The sequence below is a fragment of the Lepisma saccharinum genome, chromosome 19 (assembly GCF_977018435.1).
Source record: "Lepisma saccharinum chromosome 19, izLepSacc3.1, whole genome shotgun sequence".
NCBI classification, from domain to species: Eukaryota; Metazoa; Arthropoda; class Insecta; order Zygentoma; family Lepismatidae; genus Lepisma; species Lepisma saccharinum.
This window is the reverse complement of record NC_139247.1, coordinates 57,100,364-57,119,452: the sequence shown is the minus strand read 5'-3', so window position 1 is coordinate 57,119,452 and position 19,089 is coordinate 57,100,364.

Below are 19,089 nucleotides of genomic sequence, written 5' to 3'. Positions count from 1 at the left end.
GACTTGAGAAGGAAAGGAGAAACGTGACAGGTTGCAAGTTCAGATTTCAATGCCTCGACTCGTGATACCCACACACATGCTTGGAACCGAATGTCTTGTGTTTCGTTGTTGATAAAAATACAGCAGCCCCAGAAAACATTTGTGGAAGTTGCTCACAGCATGTCCACTGCTCCATTTCGACCTTGAGTTCCTTTGCTGGAATCATTTTGAACTGCATCGTGTGATGTAGGTATATTGGAAGTCAAACGTCCCATCTTGTGAACGTCGAATTACATACATCTTTTATTATAAAGTTGATATTACAAAATATATGCTACGAATGATGTGATAAAAAATTAATGGAAGTTATTTTCCTCAGGACGTCTAACTGCCAAGCGGGAGACCTGAGTTCGATTTCCGGGTGGGGCCTGATATACATTCGGAATTTTTTCCGGCCTTGTCCCCGCATAAAGCGGATCTGGGCTCACACAGTCTCAAATCTATTGCTACCCGAGGCCAACCCTGAGGGGTAAAGGCGGCGGCAGCGTGCTGCTGATCACATCACCTCCAAAAGGCTGAGATCGAGTTCGAGAATATGAGGGGTCCTATACCTATATCCCCTAAATGTGCGTTTATGGCACGGTGGTATCTGCACGGGGAACTTTACCTTTTACCTCACATTTATCACAATAAACAAGCTATGTTTAATATATATTGAAAAATATAGTTCTGACTGTGTAAAGGCTGTGTAATATCCCACTTTATTTTTCATGATTTTCTGTAAAGTTACTAAACACGATATTTATTGCCATATTATTTTTATATTATATTTTTGGGTTATTTTACATTCCTTTTAGGAAAATGATTAGGGAATGTGTAAAGTGTTTCTGTCCAAGTCCATCAGCCCGTATGAACGATCAGTGTCCCAAAGCTACAAATTCAAAAATCTGATAGACCTAACAGATAGTAGGTAAACACATCTCTATCGGACCGTCCGTCTGTTTGGCCGTGAGGGACAAGAGTCCATGCGAGGTGAGACATCCATATCACAGAATCTGTTGACTCTACATCCGCAAAAATAAACACAATTTAACGACAAAGAAAATTCTAAACAATCCCTGTATAAATTATCTCCAATCCAATCCAAAAGTCGGAAACCACCCATGTATTTTCTCCAGATATTATATATTTATTTATTTATTTAACAAATGATGCCACTGAACATTGTTCCATTGAGACATAGATTTTGTGCATTATATGTGTGCATTACATATATCTGTGCATAACATAAATTGTTTCACTAATTCCTATACAGACGAACCCCTCACCCCTTTCCCCAATGAGCCAGTAGGACTCTTTTGAATGATTGAAACGACAGACTGTTTACGCTCGGATCATTTGCTACAACTTCATTATAAATTTTACCCATTTCCACATCGGAGACATCTTTACATAATTTGTTCTAGATTTTGGTACATGAAACAACCCGGGTTTCGGTCTGGTTCTCATTTGAGGTACATGATATTGTAATGCAGATACTAATCCCCTAGAATCTATTTTGTTATTTGTAATTTTATATAACGTGCAATTTAGTGACCTTAGCTATTTGTTTTCCTCCCATCTGATACTAGAAGTTTCTTTTTATTTCAGCGTTTGTTATAGACATTACCTGACATGTATCAAGATTAAATGAAAGTCTTATTATTTTCGCTTCATTGTAGTAATCTATTTACGTCTGCCTGCAAGTCAAGGCTGTCTTCATCAGAGCAAATTGTTCTAATTATTTTTACATCGTCAGCAAATATAAGTCAACGTGATTTCGTAATAATTTTCGGGAGGTCATTAATAAAGAGTAAGAAAATGAGTGGGCCCAAATTGGATCCCTGCGGCACCCCAGAAGGCGTAGGGTATTCCCGAGATATGTATCCTCTATAATTGAAAAATTGCTTCCAGTCCTTTAGGTAAGATTTTAGCATGATAATTACTTTTTCAGAAATATTAAAATACGATAGCTTCTGAAGTAAAATGTCATGATTTACCAAATCCAACGCCTTGGTCAGTTCAGCATAGAATACATCTACCTGTCTCCTTTCGTCTAATTCATAAGCTACAAAATGGGCAAATTCGGCAAAGTTCGGGATTGTCGACCTCCGCGATATAAAACCATGTTACATGGGAGATATAGTCGGTCGTACGTTGGCCATTATTCTCTCGTACAGTATTTGTTCAAACACTTTGCAAAAAAACTGAGAGAATTTACACTGGCCTAAAGCAATCAACGTTATTTGCATTTGCATTTTTTTGGGAAGGGATTAACTTTAGTGATTTTCCATTTTGATGGGAAGTTGTGATGTTCTAAAATGTTATTGAATATTATACTCAATGGTTTTATTAGCGGTTCAGCGCACCCTTGACCACATTGGGAGGAATGTTGTCCATCCTCGCTGCTTTTTTGGGTTTCAACATTTTAATTGCTTCCTCGATATCGTTCAATTCGATATGCGATATATCGAGTTGAGAATGCACTCCGGTTTCGCACTTATCTGATTCAACTATAGAGTACTGTGAAGCATCTTTGTACACCGATAGAAAATAGGTAGTAAATGCATTTACAATATCGTGCCCATTGTGTAAGATTTCATTGTTGTATTCAAAAGTATTACTACCTGAGCCCCTCTTTTTATTTCTAATATAAGCCCATACATTATTTACATCTATCCTTATGTTTCCTCCGTCTCACAGATGTACACTCTGTACGCTGCTGATAGCCCTTTCTTTATCTCTTTCCTAAGGTTCTTGTATTTCCCTTCATGATATTCTGCGTTGCAATGACCTTTTCCCCACTTCTTGTAATGATATAATTTTGACTATATTTTCCTAATAATGTCACCATTGAACCACACAGGATATTTAGGTACCTTGATGCGTTTCAGTGGTACGCAGTCATTCAAAATATTATATAAAATATCATAAAAAGTACTAGTTAGTGTATTTACATCCTCAATATTGCATAGATTTACCCAGTTATAGTCTGTTAATTTTCGATATAAAGACTCGAAGTTCGCTTTTTTTGAAGATTTATTGAAAATTTACATTTTCTGCTCGAGTTGAAACATGGACCATTAATGTAGCCATATGCGGTATTAGGAGATAAAGTGTTTCATCTCTGAGGCATGTTAGATACCCCGTCCTCCATATTGGATTCGCCATATTTGATTTAACCTCTTTTCAAATGGGAATAGGGGTAAGTAACACATCAAACATCTTTGACAGTTTTCGAGTTCAGGAGAACCAGATTAAGTACATAATTTTATATTATGCAGACACTAAAAAACGAATAAAAATCGATTTCAAAATGTGATATTTCAGAAAATTTCACGTTCTTTTGGTATGACACATGATCCCCTTGCCATTTAAAAAAAATAAGCGGATTTGAAGTTGGTGCGGGTATTCTTGGTGCACTCTTTAGTCCAAGACATAATGGTAATGATTTGATTGGTTTAACGTTATGCGTTGTCATGAAATTGGGTTGTTCCATGTTTTTGCCTGTTTATACGTCGGTACTTTTTGACACCCCGTAATTTCGAAAGTAATACAGATATCTTAAAACCGGATTTCACCATTCAATTTTTCAGAAAATTTTACATGAATTTGATATGTCATTTGACTATTCCCATTTGAAAAAAAAAAATAAGAAAAAACTTTCTATCTACTTTCATCAATTCATTCTCATTGTGTTGCGATTAACCTAGAGAGGTAGAAAAATATCGTAAAATAACAAAACAGGAGAAGAAAGTATGGAATGGTCACATAGACTCCTACATAGTGCACGTGATTGCATTCACGGTTTATAATATCTGTAGAAATTATATGGGTGTTTCTCGACTTTCGAATCACCCTGAATTTTAAAGTGGTGACGTGACCGACACGGTTCGAGCTATAAATAGAAATTTGTCAAACCAACCGGACGCGTTATTAAAAATCTTTATTGGGTCTTTCATTTGATTGTTGTAGTCATTCACGAAATAATTGGATAGACAGTCAAAAACCATAAAATAGAAGCGTAGATGGGTAGAATTATCAAATACTAGCATGGAGCGGTATAAAGTATCTGGATGTGAGTATTCGTCTGTTTATGGGAGGCAATGAATCGAAAGTCAACAATGAAAATATTCTTATACTTAAATATCTTGGACTCAATTAAAGGTACGAACGTGTAATTTGATAGATATGTTAAATAGCAACAGTGAATAGATGATGATCATGCACATTCGCTGACGCCAGAATTATTTAATATATAGCAAACTGTCCGCATTTAAGTATTCAATTTAATATTTTTTATATTTAAAGTAACATCTGGTTATTCACGTGGGAATTTACAGATACAATTGTTGTCAATATTCTTTAAACTGTAATCAAGGGACCCAGGTTCGATACCTGGTGGAGGCCCATAGTGATTCGGATCCCACTTTAATCTGTAGGTCAAGTCCCGATCATCCTATTAGTGCATAAAGTGAGGTTAGAACAACAACTTAACAAGATAATTTATACGTCACAAAGAATGAAACTTTTCAGATTCCTTGACTTTCCGACATCCACTCTGTACGTCCCAGCACTTCAGCCGGATAGAACTAATGACTTGTATGGAAATTTTCACACGCATATATCTTCCACGGTTTCATGTCATTCCCGGTGGACGTGAAGAGCAGGACTTCCTCCATGCCGTAAGGACCACACAGTATTTCCAAAGCCCTGAAAACCTGGACAATACCTACTTTATAAATTGGACATTTAACCAATGTAGTTCTCTTTTCTAAATTTTGTAGTATTTTCTGTGAGAGGGCGCGATAGTTCGCTCTTTGTATTTCTGCCATTTCTTAAAGAATAAGAATCAGAGCTCAACCATGTATCTACGAGGGTCACTATTTATATTTTGAGCCTAACAATGAAAAAACAGGAATTTGGCATTGAAAACTGCTTTATTGTTTTTCGAAGTATTCTCCTTTATGGTCAATACACTTTTGCATTCGTTCGAACCATTTGTCAAAGCAAATTTTCCAATCTTCTTGAGACACCTCCATAATATGGTTTTTGAACGCATCAACGGCGTCTTCCGCCGACGAAAATCGTTGTCCACGCAATTTATTCTTGACATTCGGGAACAAGAAGAAGTCATTGGGTGCCAAATCAGGACTGTACGGCGGATGACCCATCAATTCGATTTTTTGACTGTTCATAAAGTCGGTTGTTAGACGAGATGTGTGAGAGCTGGCATTGTCTTGATGAAGAATGATCCGACGGCGTTTGTTTGTTTTCCGTATTTGACCGAAGACCTCTGGCAAACAAATTGTTGTGTACCATTCAGAGTTGACCGTTCTACGTTCCTCTAAAGGCACAGTTGCCACATGACCAGTTTTCCCGAAAAAACAGGCGACCATTTCTTTCTTTCTTTTTTCCTGAGAGAGAGAGAGAGAGAGGTTTCGATGTGCTTCGAGCGCGAACAACTTTTGTTGGATTGGGTTCATCTTGAAACACCCATACAGTCGACTGCTGTTTACGTTCCGGCTCATATGCATATATCCATGATTCGTCACCTTTTACAATCTTATATACGTCTTTTGAAGCACCACGATTGTATTTATTGAGCATTTGTTTGCACCAATTGACGCGAGCGTCTTTTTGAGTTTTTGTCAAATTGTGTGGGATCCAACGAGAACATAACTTTCTCACAGCTAAATGATCATGTAATATTTTATATATGCTGGTGGAACTAATGCCTATGGTTGCCTCAATCTCACAGTATGTCATATGACGATCTTGCAGTATTAGGTTTTGCACAGCATCAATGTTTTCTTGAACAACAACTGATTTTGGACGACCTTCGCGAATCTCGTCGGTGAGCGAATGGCGGCCACGATTAAATTCGTTATACCAGCGTTTCACAGTGGCAAAGGATGGGGCTTCATCGCCAAATGTGGAAGTATGTTGATCGATGCACTCTTGTCTTGATAATCCACGTCGAAAATCGTAAAAAATCATCGCACGAAAATGTTCACGAGTTAATTCCATTTTATTGTTGTCGCGCAATCTCCAAGGCAACATAAACAACACAAATGAAGCTATTGACAAAACATTTGAAGTACGTTATGGTCAATAATGCCAGACGATTCTGTGCAAACGTCAAATCGCGCCTAACTTCAATCAGTATTACCAAGGCTCAAAATATAAATAGTGACCCTCGTACGATGACGTCCAAAGTGTACCTGGGGAGGGGAAGAAGTGATTCTGAATTATTTATCATCATTTTTACCTGTATCCTCATTAAATAATAATATTTTTCAAGAAAACTGGTCATGTGCTTTGGCCAGAATTTCAGACCTTTGAATACTCCGTGCCATGGTGTGCAAAGTATGCAGTACGGTGTGGGGTTGTTTGCATGAATTTAGTTTCATCTACTGCAGTATAGTAAGTGGCCGCGGTGGCTCAGTCGACCTCCGTGGCGGAGTGGTTAGCAGAGCGCGCTACAACACCAGGGGTTCCGGGTTCGAGTCCCGGGTAAGGCATGGGTATTTGTGTTTGTCCAAACGTGAAAAACTGAGAATACTGTAAAAATTGAAAAGTGTAAAAGTTGAAAAAGTGTGAATGACGGGGAATATCACCGCGTAGGGGTATTCCTTTTAAAAAATGAAAAAAAAAAGTCGGTAACGCGTCTGACTACCATACTCAAGGTCCCGGGTTCGATCCCCGGCCGGTTCAAATTCGGGAACTTTTCTAACGATGGAAGCGGCCCCGGCGCCCACCCAGCGTCGAATAACATGGGTACCTGGGGGAAACCCTGGGGGGTAAAGGCGGTCAGGGGCGTGATGCTGATCACATCACCCTCACTCATGACCGGATCAAGAAAGTGTGGGGCGGTACCCCCACACCCCCTATACGCCTTCATGGCGTGGTGCTAAGCACAGGGGAACACTTTACTTTTTTTTACTTTGCAGTATAGTAAAACTATTTTTTAGCGTGTAAAACACGTCGTGTTATTTTACAATTTGTTTGCAGCAAGTTGTGTCACTCATGTTGAGCTGTTAATACCTCTAGCGCATAATGGTTCTATTATTGCACAAGAAAACTATAAATGAGCCCAGCAACTCATCAATTCCTCCTCTGTAAACAATATCTATTCTTCAATTACAAGTGATAGAAATGCAATAGTTTTGCGCTATCTATGTTGAAAAATGTTGGTACTCAGCCACGCAAGAAATGTGGGCTTTAGACGGGAATTCCTTCAGTATTTGGAATCATGTGAGACGTGGCATCCCCAAGAATATCCGTGAGGTCATAAACATATATAGACCATAATAGAATTTCGAAGGTGTTTTTATGCATAACCTATTTCGATCTTTATATAGCATATAAATCCGACCCGCCACATACCACATATAGCATATAAGTATGAGTGAAGCTTCTAGTTCTGATGAAGCTTCAGTCTCCTTTTTTGACGTGTTTCGTCGGAGTAAAATTAATTTATAATTTTTGACCTATTAATATCATTCGTTTGTTAAATATACAAAACAGCAATAAGGCGAAGTATTTAATGCCCAGTAGTTTTGAGTATACAGTGTATTGGTCCTGAATCGTCGAGGGCAAGAAAGAATGCTCACAGCATCCTGAACTCACGGAGGTTGTCAATAAGGTTTTGAACAATTCATTTCAAGTTTGGAAAATGTTCTCGTAAATGTTGTTCCTCACACACAAAAAAGTTCTGGGTTGAAACTCAGGATCAGTGTTCTTATATTCACACATTCCTGACAACACATTGAGTTCTGAACTATTTTCTGTCTCTGACATTTTGTGGATGGAATATACCTCTCTTTCACTCAACACCTGAATTTGGGGGGAGGGGGCGGTTGCCCGCCCTTGCCCTCGCCAAGTTATGCCTATGGCAACTGCTCTCGGCAAAATGTTCTCAAATGGTTTGTCTGTTTGTGAGTTAGGGTAAACAATTTGACAACATATACCTGTCGATTGCTCAGAAATAATTGCAAATTGGATTGAAAGTAGTCTAAAGTCTAGTATTATGGGATGATTGATATGTCGATAAAATTGTTTGTCTGTCAATGTAAGTTCAACTATTGATATACTACTTTCTGATTAGTACACATAGCATAGAGCATTCGCAGTTAGCTACACTGTAAACACCGCTCTAACTTATTTTTACATCTGTACGACGTGACATAAGTATGAATCATGAACTCATGAAATAAGTGGAGGGATTTTCGCACCTGCATGCTTTACTTAGAATTTCAACCTGATTTCCATAACCCTATGATCGAGCATTTCTACGTACACTGCTGTTATCCTGTAATCCACAAGCCCGAATAATGAATCAAATTTGTATGTGAAAATTTAAAACTGTGGGTTAACTTTATTCATGTATTATAATTATGGCCGGAAAATACATAAAATGTTATTTCCATAGTTCGCTTTTATTCATAGTACCTTCATCAACTATTTGTTTCGTTAACGGTAATGTCGAAGTTGCCAAATTCCGTACATAACTGTGTTACAACTTGCTGCACATGGAAGAAAAATAATATTTAAAGTTCTATGTAAAATGAAATACACTAACCGTAGGAGTGGTCAGCGCCAGGGCCATGAGTATGCTTTCTGAGTATCACTTAATCAATTTCGTCAAATCATCACTCATCATCATCTTCGCGACTATCCAAAAGTGGCAGAAATGCGAAGTAAAATAAACCAAGTCAATCAATCAATCAATGAAATATACCAACTTGAAGTTTACAAAATATATTTACATGTAACTCGTACATAATCTAACATACATCGGTAGGGATGGAAAAGAGTATATAGATCTTGCTCAAGATAGGGACAGATGGAAGGCCTGTGTTGCTGCAGCCAAGAACCTTCGGGTTTAAGAAGGCTAGAGAGTGAGTTAGTTAGTTTAACTCGTACATAATCAATTTACAATCAATTTATGGAAATATATTTGTTAATTTGCGGTGATTAGAAGACAGTCAAAAGTTCTACCAATTCTTGACTTTGGTCGTTGAGACATTTCATGTTCTTAAAACGTGCTCATTAAAATTTTCGATATCTTCATGCATTAAGGAAGATTCAGACCAAAGCAGATTTCAGAGGAATAAGCAACCAAGAAACAAGTGTCGTTTGAAACGAACGTTAAGAAGCAAGTGTGACCTTCCACACCGAGGAGACGCAATAAGCAGCTCAGTTGCCTGTAGATTGGGTGGCTCTCGGAAAGATTCGTTTTTTCTATAGTCTAGTTGCACCGTTCATGTGCAGTGAATGCTATTTTGAAGATTGCAAAGAAGATCCAGGTGTTGTATCCCTTGCATTTTGTTGCTTTGGTACAAAACCCTCTGTTGCTTCAAGCAACTTGCTTGTCTCCTATACGTACTTGTTATTTGTATCTTTTGTATGAAATGTTCGTAACATAAATGTCATAGCCAAGAAAAACCTCAGAGCACTTGTAATGGTCGGATTGAGCATTACTGGTTTTGGAAATATGTTAATTAATTGCTGGCCAGCTGCAAGGTGTAGAGTAAAGTCATGTTTTTCATGTTTGTACTTTTATGTTTTTACTGGATGTAAGTGTATGTGCTTATTGGATTGTGCTTTACTCGATATTAGATTCCCCTGTTTCTATCACCCCAGTGGGGGAGATGTCTTTCCAAAGACCGTTACAGTGGAATTTTCCAACGCTACGGGGTCCACGTCCACGGACGTTTACCCCGACTAGAAAAAAAGCCAGTTGGGCTTTTATAGAAAACAGTGTTTCCTCATCCTTCGACGACGAGGAACGTCTCCTCGAGTTTAGTCCACTTTTGGTGGCTAGATTATTATAAAAGTGTAGCATTTGGTTTAAGCCAACACCTGTTTGCTGTCCCAAGTCCCCTTTAGAAAAGTTTTGAATATTTGGATATTTCCGTATTGGATAATTGATGCCCAAAAGAAAGAGTAAAGGCGTAAGGAAACGCATTTGTAATGAACGGAATATCATTTCAGCTGGGTAGGCCCGAGAGATAGTTATGCTAACTCTGCGGTAAAGAAAGTGCCGATGCTGTAAGCCATAGGTGCGCAATTATGTTGATTTAGGGCCGGTTGTATAAACATCACTAACTGGAGATCAGATTTGACCTACGATCCGGGAGTGAACTAAGTTCAAGCTTCTACCATGTTGTATAAAGCTAATTGTCGATTTGTCGATCTTAGATCAAATCCTGATCTTGGGTCAAAGAAATACGTTTGGCAACGTGGTAAATCCAGACATGTCGCTAGTGTGCCTGTGATGTTGCCAATTGTCCAACACTGAACAACAAACATTTTAAAGTCTGTTTCGGAAATTGTATGTATTTAATATTTGAATAAATAATAAATCTGAGGTGCTGGACGTAGTAAATATTCGAACATGTTGCAAATTTAGTAAAATCACGTAAATTAGATACTAAACAGCCATTTATTACTTGTGCGAGTTCCACGTGGATGATTTGTCATTGACAACGAAAGCAACTATCGGTTCTCGGTTGCAAGGGGGAGAAAAATATGCTTGCATAAATATAATTTTTTAAAAAAAATCATTTCTTTTTAATGCTAAAAAGAGATATAACAACTTTTTTATACTCGGATTTGGAGCTATTGTTCATGTAAGGAGATGTTTATTATATTTATTTTGTGATTGCACGATAACGTGTTACAGGTGGACCATTAGTTCCTTCCTGTAAGTAGTATACGGAATTTTCCTTGCACTTAATTGAGTAACCTACGTTGTGAAATGTAAAATGTGTTTGCGTTTTCCCGAATGGAAAGAAATATTGAAACAACAATGGCATTTGCCTTACAGATGTAAATTATGTCCAAAACAAATAATATTCCAAATAAAATATGTGTTGTTTATATATGGGGAGGAGAGAAAGCTTTACCAACTAAAATGCGACGTGCTCGGTTCATATAGCAGTAGATATATACACTACAGCCAAAGTTAAATGCTCTGTTCCAATCTGCGGACAAAATGGAATTGCAATAACACTTTGCTGGATGCAGTAAAGCGAAATGATAATATTTTTATACCCCCTCTTCATCCCAACGCAAGTTTTACAATGATATCAACACGAAAATGTAAGCAGGTCATATATTCTGTTTGTATCAACACTCGATTATTCTCAAATTACTTTTCTCTGATCGTGCAATTATACAATGTTACAATATGCTCTTGCAGTAATTTAAGGCAAATTGCAAGAAAATAATACATGGTATTTCAAACAGTAAATAACAATGACACACGATATATGGAAAGAAAGAAAAATGGAAGAAATATTTATCAATGTTCACCTCGTTGTGCATGCTTCTTCTTTATTATTATGAAAACAGGATTTTATGAATTGATTCTCCCGTTTTGCCGCATACGTTCACTTGCAACACATTTTACAAGCAAATATTCGTTAGTACAGCCATGTTACAACAGCTGAACTACGGTCAATGTCTGCTGATCGGAGAAAATCGCGGGTCGACTTTGATCGCAGGGACTTAATCTCAGTTCAGCTTTTATACAACAAAAAATCAGAGTTCAGCGTGACTGCAGATCAATTTTACTGGCTAATCGAGGAACAACTGTTTTATACAATCGGGCCTTAGAGTTCTGTTAATTTGGTGTATGCAAGACACATGGAAACGATATGTAAATATGTATATATATATAACAACGTATAATAAACAATATACGTAATCCTTCTAGAAATGTTATGATTTGCTGAATTAACTCTAAGAACGACAGTACTGTCCATTTTAAACCAGTTGTTTATTCACTTGATGTACATGCGTAACGAACCAGGGACTAAAAATATAAATTGTTATGTGAAACCCCCCCTTTCGTATTTCCGGCTCAAATATAATCTGCTCGCTTGGCACCCAGGGTGAGGTGAAAGGAGGGATTTGAAGGATTAAAGCAGGAAGTAATCCAGAGGGCCGGATAGAAACCAGGGACTGGGGGGTCAACCTTTCAAAGAGGGTGGTTGCACTTTAACACACTGATCCTAGGTTCGAATCTTGGGTAATCGATGTGTGTTTCTTCCGTCTTCTGTCTCATCAATTCATCCTCCATCCTCATTGTCTTGTGATTAACCTAGAGAGGTAGAAAAAGGACGTAAAATAACAAAACAGAAGAAAGTAAGGTATGGAAATCAACGTTCCTCCGAATAGAGAAAACATTTTATTTTGAAAATATCAAAGAGCTTCTGTCAACATTACAGTGTCGCCGAGAAAGATAGAAGAAAAAGGGAGGACCGAAATATTTTTTTTTAGGAATAGTAAAAATTTATTCCCATTAAATATCGCATTCAAAATGCATACTTGAGGTAAAAGTTGATTAAATGACAATTTTTCTTGTAGGCTAAGGTATGTTCATGTACGCATGTGTCAAGCATGTGTACGACCGCGAGGTGCCGCTCCTCCACCCTTGTATTCCTCAAATCCTCAATTGTTTGTTATCATTGTAGTCAAAAAAGTTGTAAAATTGTAATCAACAGGGTCGTAACGAGTAGTTTCATTGTGAAGCAATTAATCTTCGTTTTTAAAATATGTTCTAGATTTGTGTTTGAACAAGTAGGAGCTAGGGTTTCAGCTTATCATGTTCTCCATGGGTATCGAGGCATTTAATAATGCCCTGAGTTGTCCTGAAGCACAGCTTCGGACGACATTATGCGGGTGTGTCTACGAAAACCAATCCAGTCAGCAAATCGGCCATCAGCTTGTAGATCCACTGTTTTAAATAGTAGCTTTGACACCACTCGCTTATAGCAAGCAACTGAATGTGTAGATATTTGTGCGACATGAAAGCACTGTTTTTGTCGTTGTGGCAATGTTTTGTACAATCAAGATATCGCCAGAGGTTAGAGTAGTTGCGCCAGAGGTTAAATTAAGTTTAAAGCCTGTAATGTTGAAACAAGTTCGCCACTTCTACCCAGTAGAGGAACATAATGGTTTGGATCTCACTTTATACTGTAGGTCCAGTATCGATTAGCCATATTGTGCATAAAGTGGACTTAAAACACCAAATTAATCAATCAATCAAGTTTGTCACTTCGCCGAAAGAAAAACTAAACATCTCTCAACTTACAACATTTTGTAATCGTGCAAAGTAGCGAAAATCCAAATTTCCTCCCGCTCCATCGAAGGCCTTGACCCAATTTTGCTCAAATTAATTATCACGCTAGTCCTCAAAGGTATGCAGCGACTATAAAAAAATCTGCCTAAAAGCTCTAAATTTACAGTAATTACCATCTTAGCAGAGTTGTAAGTTTTCTATTTTGTTCCCGCTCCCCTGCCCCCCCTTACCTATGCACTCAAAAAAATGCTTACTAGCAAATTGTACATCTATTGTTTTTTGAGTTTCGATGATTAAGCTCTGAATATTTAGTTTCTACAGAGCGTTGCAAATGTCAAAAATGGGTAAGAAGTGAATATGTATAAATATATTTACTTACATATACGTATATGCATGGATGTAAGGTTCAAGTGATGGTTACAGCCAATGGCTGGAAGCCCTCTGTTATGCTAAATGAAATGTGCTATGTATCATCAGGAAAGCAGGTCAATATTTCTGCCAAACTTCTCTTTTTGTTGTTTCCTCACTATCATTTCAAGCTTATTTCTTAAAAAATAAAACAATGCCGGTTCAACCTTACTTTATCCATCTTTCCGCACCACTAGGTTTCGTGCGAATTCTTGACTTATCGTTACAGTTACACATTATTTCACACGCATTTCTTTATGAGAGCTGTGAATTCGTTACAGGGCAGAAGTCGCTAGCAATGCTATGAAGAAAGCACAAACTCCCTTGCTCCTCCAATGTTTGTTTTGATCTGGTGGGGCCTACACAACACTAGGCCCCATCTCATAAACAAGGGTGTTCTAGGAATAACCAAACAGACCCGGGAATTATGAAACGTACATTGTCTTCCAAAATGAATGTAAAATCAAGTACATGTCTGTATGTAACTCTCAAAGTATCTTGATACAAAGTTTCGTTGTAGTTTGTGTCGTTCATTACAAACAGACGTTTATTATTATTGTTATTATTATTTGAGGCTCACCCTGACTCAAAAAAAAATAGTACCTTGGGGTAATCCTTGGGAGTAAGGGCGGCCGGAGTGTGGTGCTGAACACATCACCTCCAAAATGGCCGAGATCAAGAATGTGTGCTGCCACCTCCACTAAATTTGCCTCATGCACGGTGTTTTATGCGCGGGAAACTTTACATTTTACCTATTATTATTATTATTATTATTATTAAATATGTGAGATATCTATATCCTCTATGTGGCATTAGTTATTTCTTCGTTATTTTACATCGCTTTTCGTTGGTTCGATGTGGCTTACAGACTGGGTATTGTTTGTCTCTTTCAGTACGGAATAAACATAACTTGATTCGGAAAGCATTGGGTCGCCCACGTCGTCTTCGTGACCGCTTACGTGACTTCACATGCTTAGAAAACAAATGCAGGTTGTTTCCAATTGACCTTGGAAGGGGTGGACTATAATTGTGTTTTGGTTCCATAAAGAATGCAGCGTATTCTTTCAATAGGTAGCCGCAGCAACTTCCACAACTAGAGTTCAGCTTCAAGCCCTGCATTTCCCTCAGTAATAAACAGATATGGAAGGAAAAAGGGGGAACCCCTGAAGACGCCCAACCTCCACCCGCATACGTTCAGGGGTAGGTGCTTATTGCACTGGTGCCTTTAAAATAAACAAGGGCGTCAGATCAGCGGAATTTCGGTTCCCCCGTTTTTCCTCTTCCTCCTTCTTTATTGACGGTTTCAATTATATGTATATACGAGGCGCTAAAGCTAAATCTAGTTAACGTCTCATGAATATAGTGGACCAAGATTGTTCCGGCGTTCTAGAAACGAACTTGGTTGTAAGAACTTACTTGCTAGTAATTGAATTAAATTAATGGCATCTGCATTGTTAGTAATGAAAACCGCGGTAGCTCAGCTAGCGTCTGACTACCATGCGAGAGACCCGGGATTTTTTTCCACCTGTTCAAGCGGCTCTGGCGCCCGCTCAGCGTCGTATAAAGTGGGTACATGGAGGATACTCTGGGAGATAAAGGCGACCCCACCTTCGGCCGTGATCAGGAAAGTGTGGAGCCCTAACTCCACACCCCGTATACGCTTTCATAGCTTGGTGCAAAGCACAGGGGAATACTTTACTTTTTATGTTAGTAATGAAACGAAGGTTGCGGAAAGGGGGGAATGTGTTAAGACAGAGAGGAAAATGAGTGGTATATTAGGAAGGTTATTAATTAAATGAGTTAAGCAGTGTGCGAAATAAGCGAAGAGGGTGCCGGTGATTTCACCGCCACAATAAATGTTACCCCCTGCAAAAGAAAATTATTTTTATCCCTTTAAAGAAAAATGGAATTGAAGGGATATATTATTCCATATCTTAACTACATATGTAACAGATACAATTGAGAAATCATTTGTCCATTAATGGTCCAGTCATAAGATTTCCCTGCCCAAAAGTATGCAGCTTTGTGGATTAAGGAAGGACACCATTCCGAAACTGACAACCTCACCGTGCCGAGACAACAGAAACTCAAATTTTCGTGGCATAGTGCTGATATTTTACACTTATTAAATTGTTCAGAAGAAACTTGTAGGTATGTAAGATTGGCATTAAGTATGAACTTGGCAATATACAGTTGGTACCGTTTTCGGTGTTAGTAGTTCGATAACTATTTTCGTGTATGAGTTTGGGTTTACTTAGAATCAGGGGCGCCGCCAGGAGGTGGGGAAGGGTGCTTTATCACCCCTTGTTCAACTTGTTAAACCATGTCATATTCAGCGTAGAAAGGTTTTGAAGTGAGATCGGTATTACTACATACAACAGGCAAGTCATCGATCTTAATCTGACATCAGGCACGTATCCAGGAGGGGGGGGGCTTTGGTGGCTTGACCCCCCCCCAAAAATATTGTGTTTACACTAGATAAAATGAGGCTATTAGTTTCTTGAATAATGTGATCATAATTTGAAAGTTATGATTATCGAAACAAGACAGAGAATGTTGTATAACCCTCTTATTGTTAATAGCACGTGTCCGAGGTGGGGATCGGAAACTTTTCAATTTACTTTAGAAAAAAATAGGTTTTTGTCTTCTTGAATAATGTGACGATGACTTAAAGAGAGAAATAATTTTCAAGGCAAGACGAAGAATGTTCTATAACCCTGTTGTTCATAATATTGCACGTAAACTCTTTCTGCGTTTTCGGTGTTGTCGCAGCGAACTTGAGCACTATGGAAAGACTTGTCAGCATTTGAAAGCTGCACAACAAATGTAGCGCCACAAGTAGGACGATACGTTGTAATTTTTAATCTCTGGAAAGCGCGAGAGGGATACAAGAGAAGGAGTCGAACTACTACTGGCAATATTATTGAATCGTTTTCCTGCGGAACGTTCTAGAATATAATAATATTCAATTTCCCGGTTGATCTGTACAATAGAATCTTTTAATGAGACTTCAGAGGTAAGTGTGACAACACATACAGTGATCAGTCAGTGTCCGTCGGTGGCTTCATAAGATCTAGTGATTTGAAAATGAAAAGTAACGAAGTATACTTCTAGTTCCAGTTCGGGCTCAAAGATGAAGACAATGACGACAGCGGAACTTCCGGAGCCTCAGTGTAGTGCTACTAGTTAAGGTCGAGAAAACTGCACAAATCAACTGAAAAACGAAGTTCTGATTGATGATTTAGTTGTGCCCGGACCAAATTCCGTGTATGCGGTTTGTAACCTTATATAATAAAAAAAAATGCATATGCATGTGTGAACCTACAACAGATGCTGATATTTCAGATATTGGCTTTTTTTAACTTGTTACCCAGCAAGCCTTGATGAGTTACTAAGAGTCTCATGTTCCCGACAAAAGGAGTACCGGACTAACTTTGTGACGACTGGTGTCCAAATGGAGGATGTTGCAACATCGCGCTACGATGCCAGGGGTTCCACTTTCGAATCCCGGCCTAAGCATGGATGTTTTTGAGTGTCCATTCATCAATTTCATCATATCGTCACTTATCGCCATATTCGCAAAATAGCCAAAAGTGGCACAAAATGCGAAGTAAAATAAAGCAATTCAATCAATCTTCTAAAGTCTTGAAGATCCAAGTCACAAGGATGGAAAATTAGGGCTTTGTTAAGGTTAGGTGCGAAGGCAGGCGACGACACCCCAAAGGATCATATACAAACCTGCAGGAAGAACATCTTACTTAAGTCTCCAATACGAAATGATCATAACTTCTGGTGAGTTCATTATAAATTATGTGTCCGAGATAAAAGAGTGGTATCCCCAGAATTTTCGGAAAGGAGAGGGGTTATGAATACTATTTTTGGTGGTCAATTCTCATTTTGCCATATTTGTCTGTCTTTGACGTTCTTTTTTTAAAGGAATACTTTGTCAAATGGGGTTATGATCCCACCAACCCTCCTTGGGCACGTCTCTGTAGACAAATGAGTAAGCATTTGATCATATTGGGAGACGAAACATTAGATGTGTTGGGAACTGTGCGTTAATTGTTTTATCCAGCTATATTCGAGAAAACTTCCTTTGTTTGGTGCCGATATATGACAAGACTGAGGAAGCTGTGATAGGCATCTTTGAACAGCCGCCCCTCGTGGAGGAGTGCTTATCACATCGCGCTAAGAGGCCAGGGGTACCGGGTTCAAATCCCGGCCTGGGCATGGATGTTTGTCAGTGTCCATTCATCAATTTCATAATATCATCACTCATCCCAATCTCCGCAAATTAGCCAAAAGTGGCACAAAAGGCGAAGTAAAATAAAGGAGATCAATGAATCAATCACAATTTTGAACACTTGCGAGTGCCTGAATATGGACAATTTGGTGGGTTTCGGCTTTTATAAGAGCTGCAAACATGGGAGGACAAGACACATTAGTGGTGTTCTGGTTCGAATCAGATAGAAATATTCGAGAACTTGCATGTAAACAGCTTCGTTAAAACACTCACAGATACCACAGATGTTTTGATGCCTGATGAGAAGAAATGGACAAACACACATACTCAGATGGTTCCGGCACACAATATTAATGCTTGGAAACATACATAGGAGTCGTGTGGTAAAAAATTGTCCGATTACACGTTCTAATTAAAATGGCAACCTTAAACAGTGGCGACGTTTTAAGGGATAGTTGCTCCTCATTTTATTTTTGCCTCCTCACTATGGCCTCTTAATGCTACTAAGCCTTGTCTACCAAGAGAAAGTAAATTTTCCTTGCACCGCCCCACCCCCAGGTTTTGGAACCTAATCGCCACCACTGGCCTTACACATGCAATTCTGAGGTTCTATCTATACCTCTTAAAAATATGTTGTTAGTGTAAGACTGTTTGCTTGTATATATTCAATTGTTTTTATGGGGCATTGTTGCTTTCCATTGTTATGAGGCAATAAAGAGGGCCCAAAATACAGGTTCCCACTGTATTTTTACTTATTTCGGTCCTTAATATCTTGGTTAAACAACCCAACAATTTTTTTTACTCGGCATGGAAGCTTACTATTAGCACTCACTGAAATAGCACTTTGCTTGGATATTGACGCTGATAGTAGATATAACCTTTTAAATATTAAATTATTGCGAAATACGCAACTTTATAATGAGACTTTTCTCAAAGCAGCAAAAGAGAAGAGTAAAACTTGGTATGCCATATTGTAGTTGAATATACAGCGTAAGTCAAAATGATGTTCCCGATTTCGTTCATTTCTTATACGAAAGGTAATGAGCTTTTCTTGTATATGTAATTTTTTTTATGGAATACAATCTCAAAAAGTTTTTTTTCTTTCTATTGAAGACTCGTAGTTGCGCTGTAGGTCACCAGAAGGCAGTTTAGTAGCAGAGAGAAAAATGGCTACCACTGGACAACAGAAAGCGTTCTGTTTTCTCGTTCAGCGGCATTTCCGAACAAGATTTGTGGTTGAACCGCCTTCTGGCAAGTCAATTAGAAAATGCTACAACATTGGTGGAATTGCGTGAGCGCATCACTGCAGCCATAGCCGACGTGGACC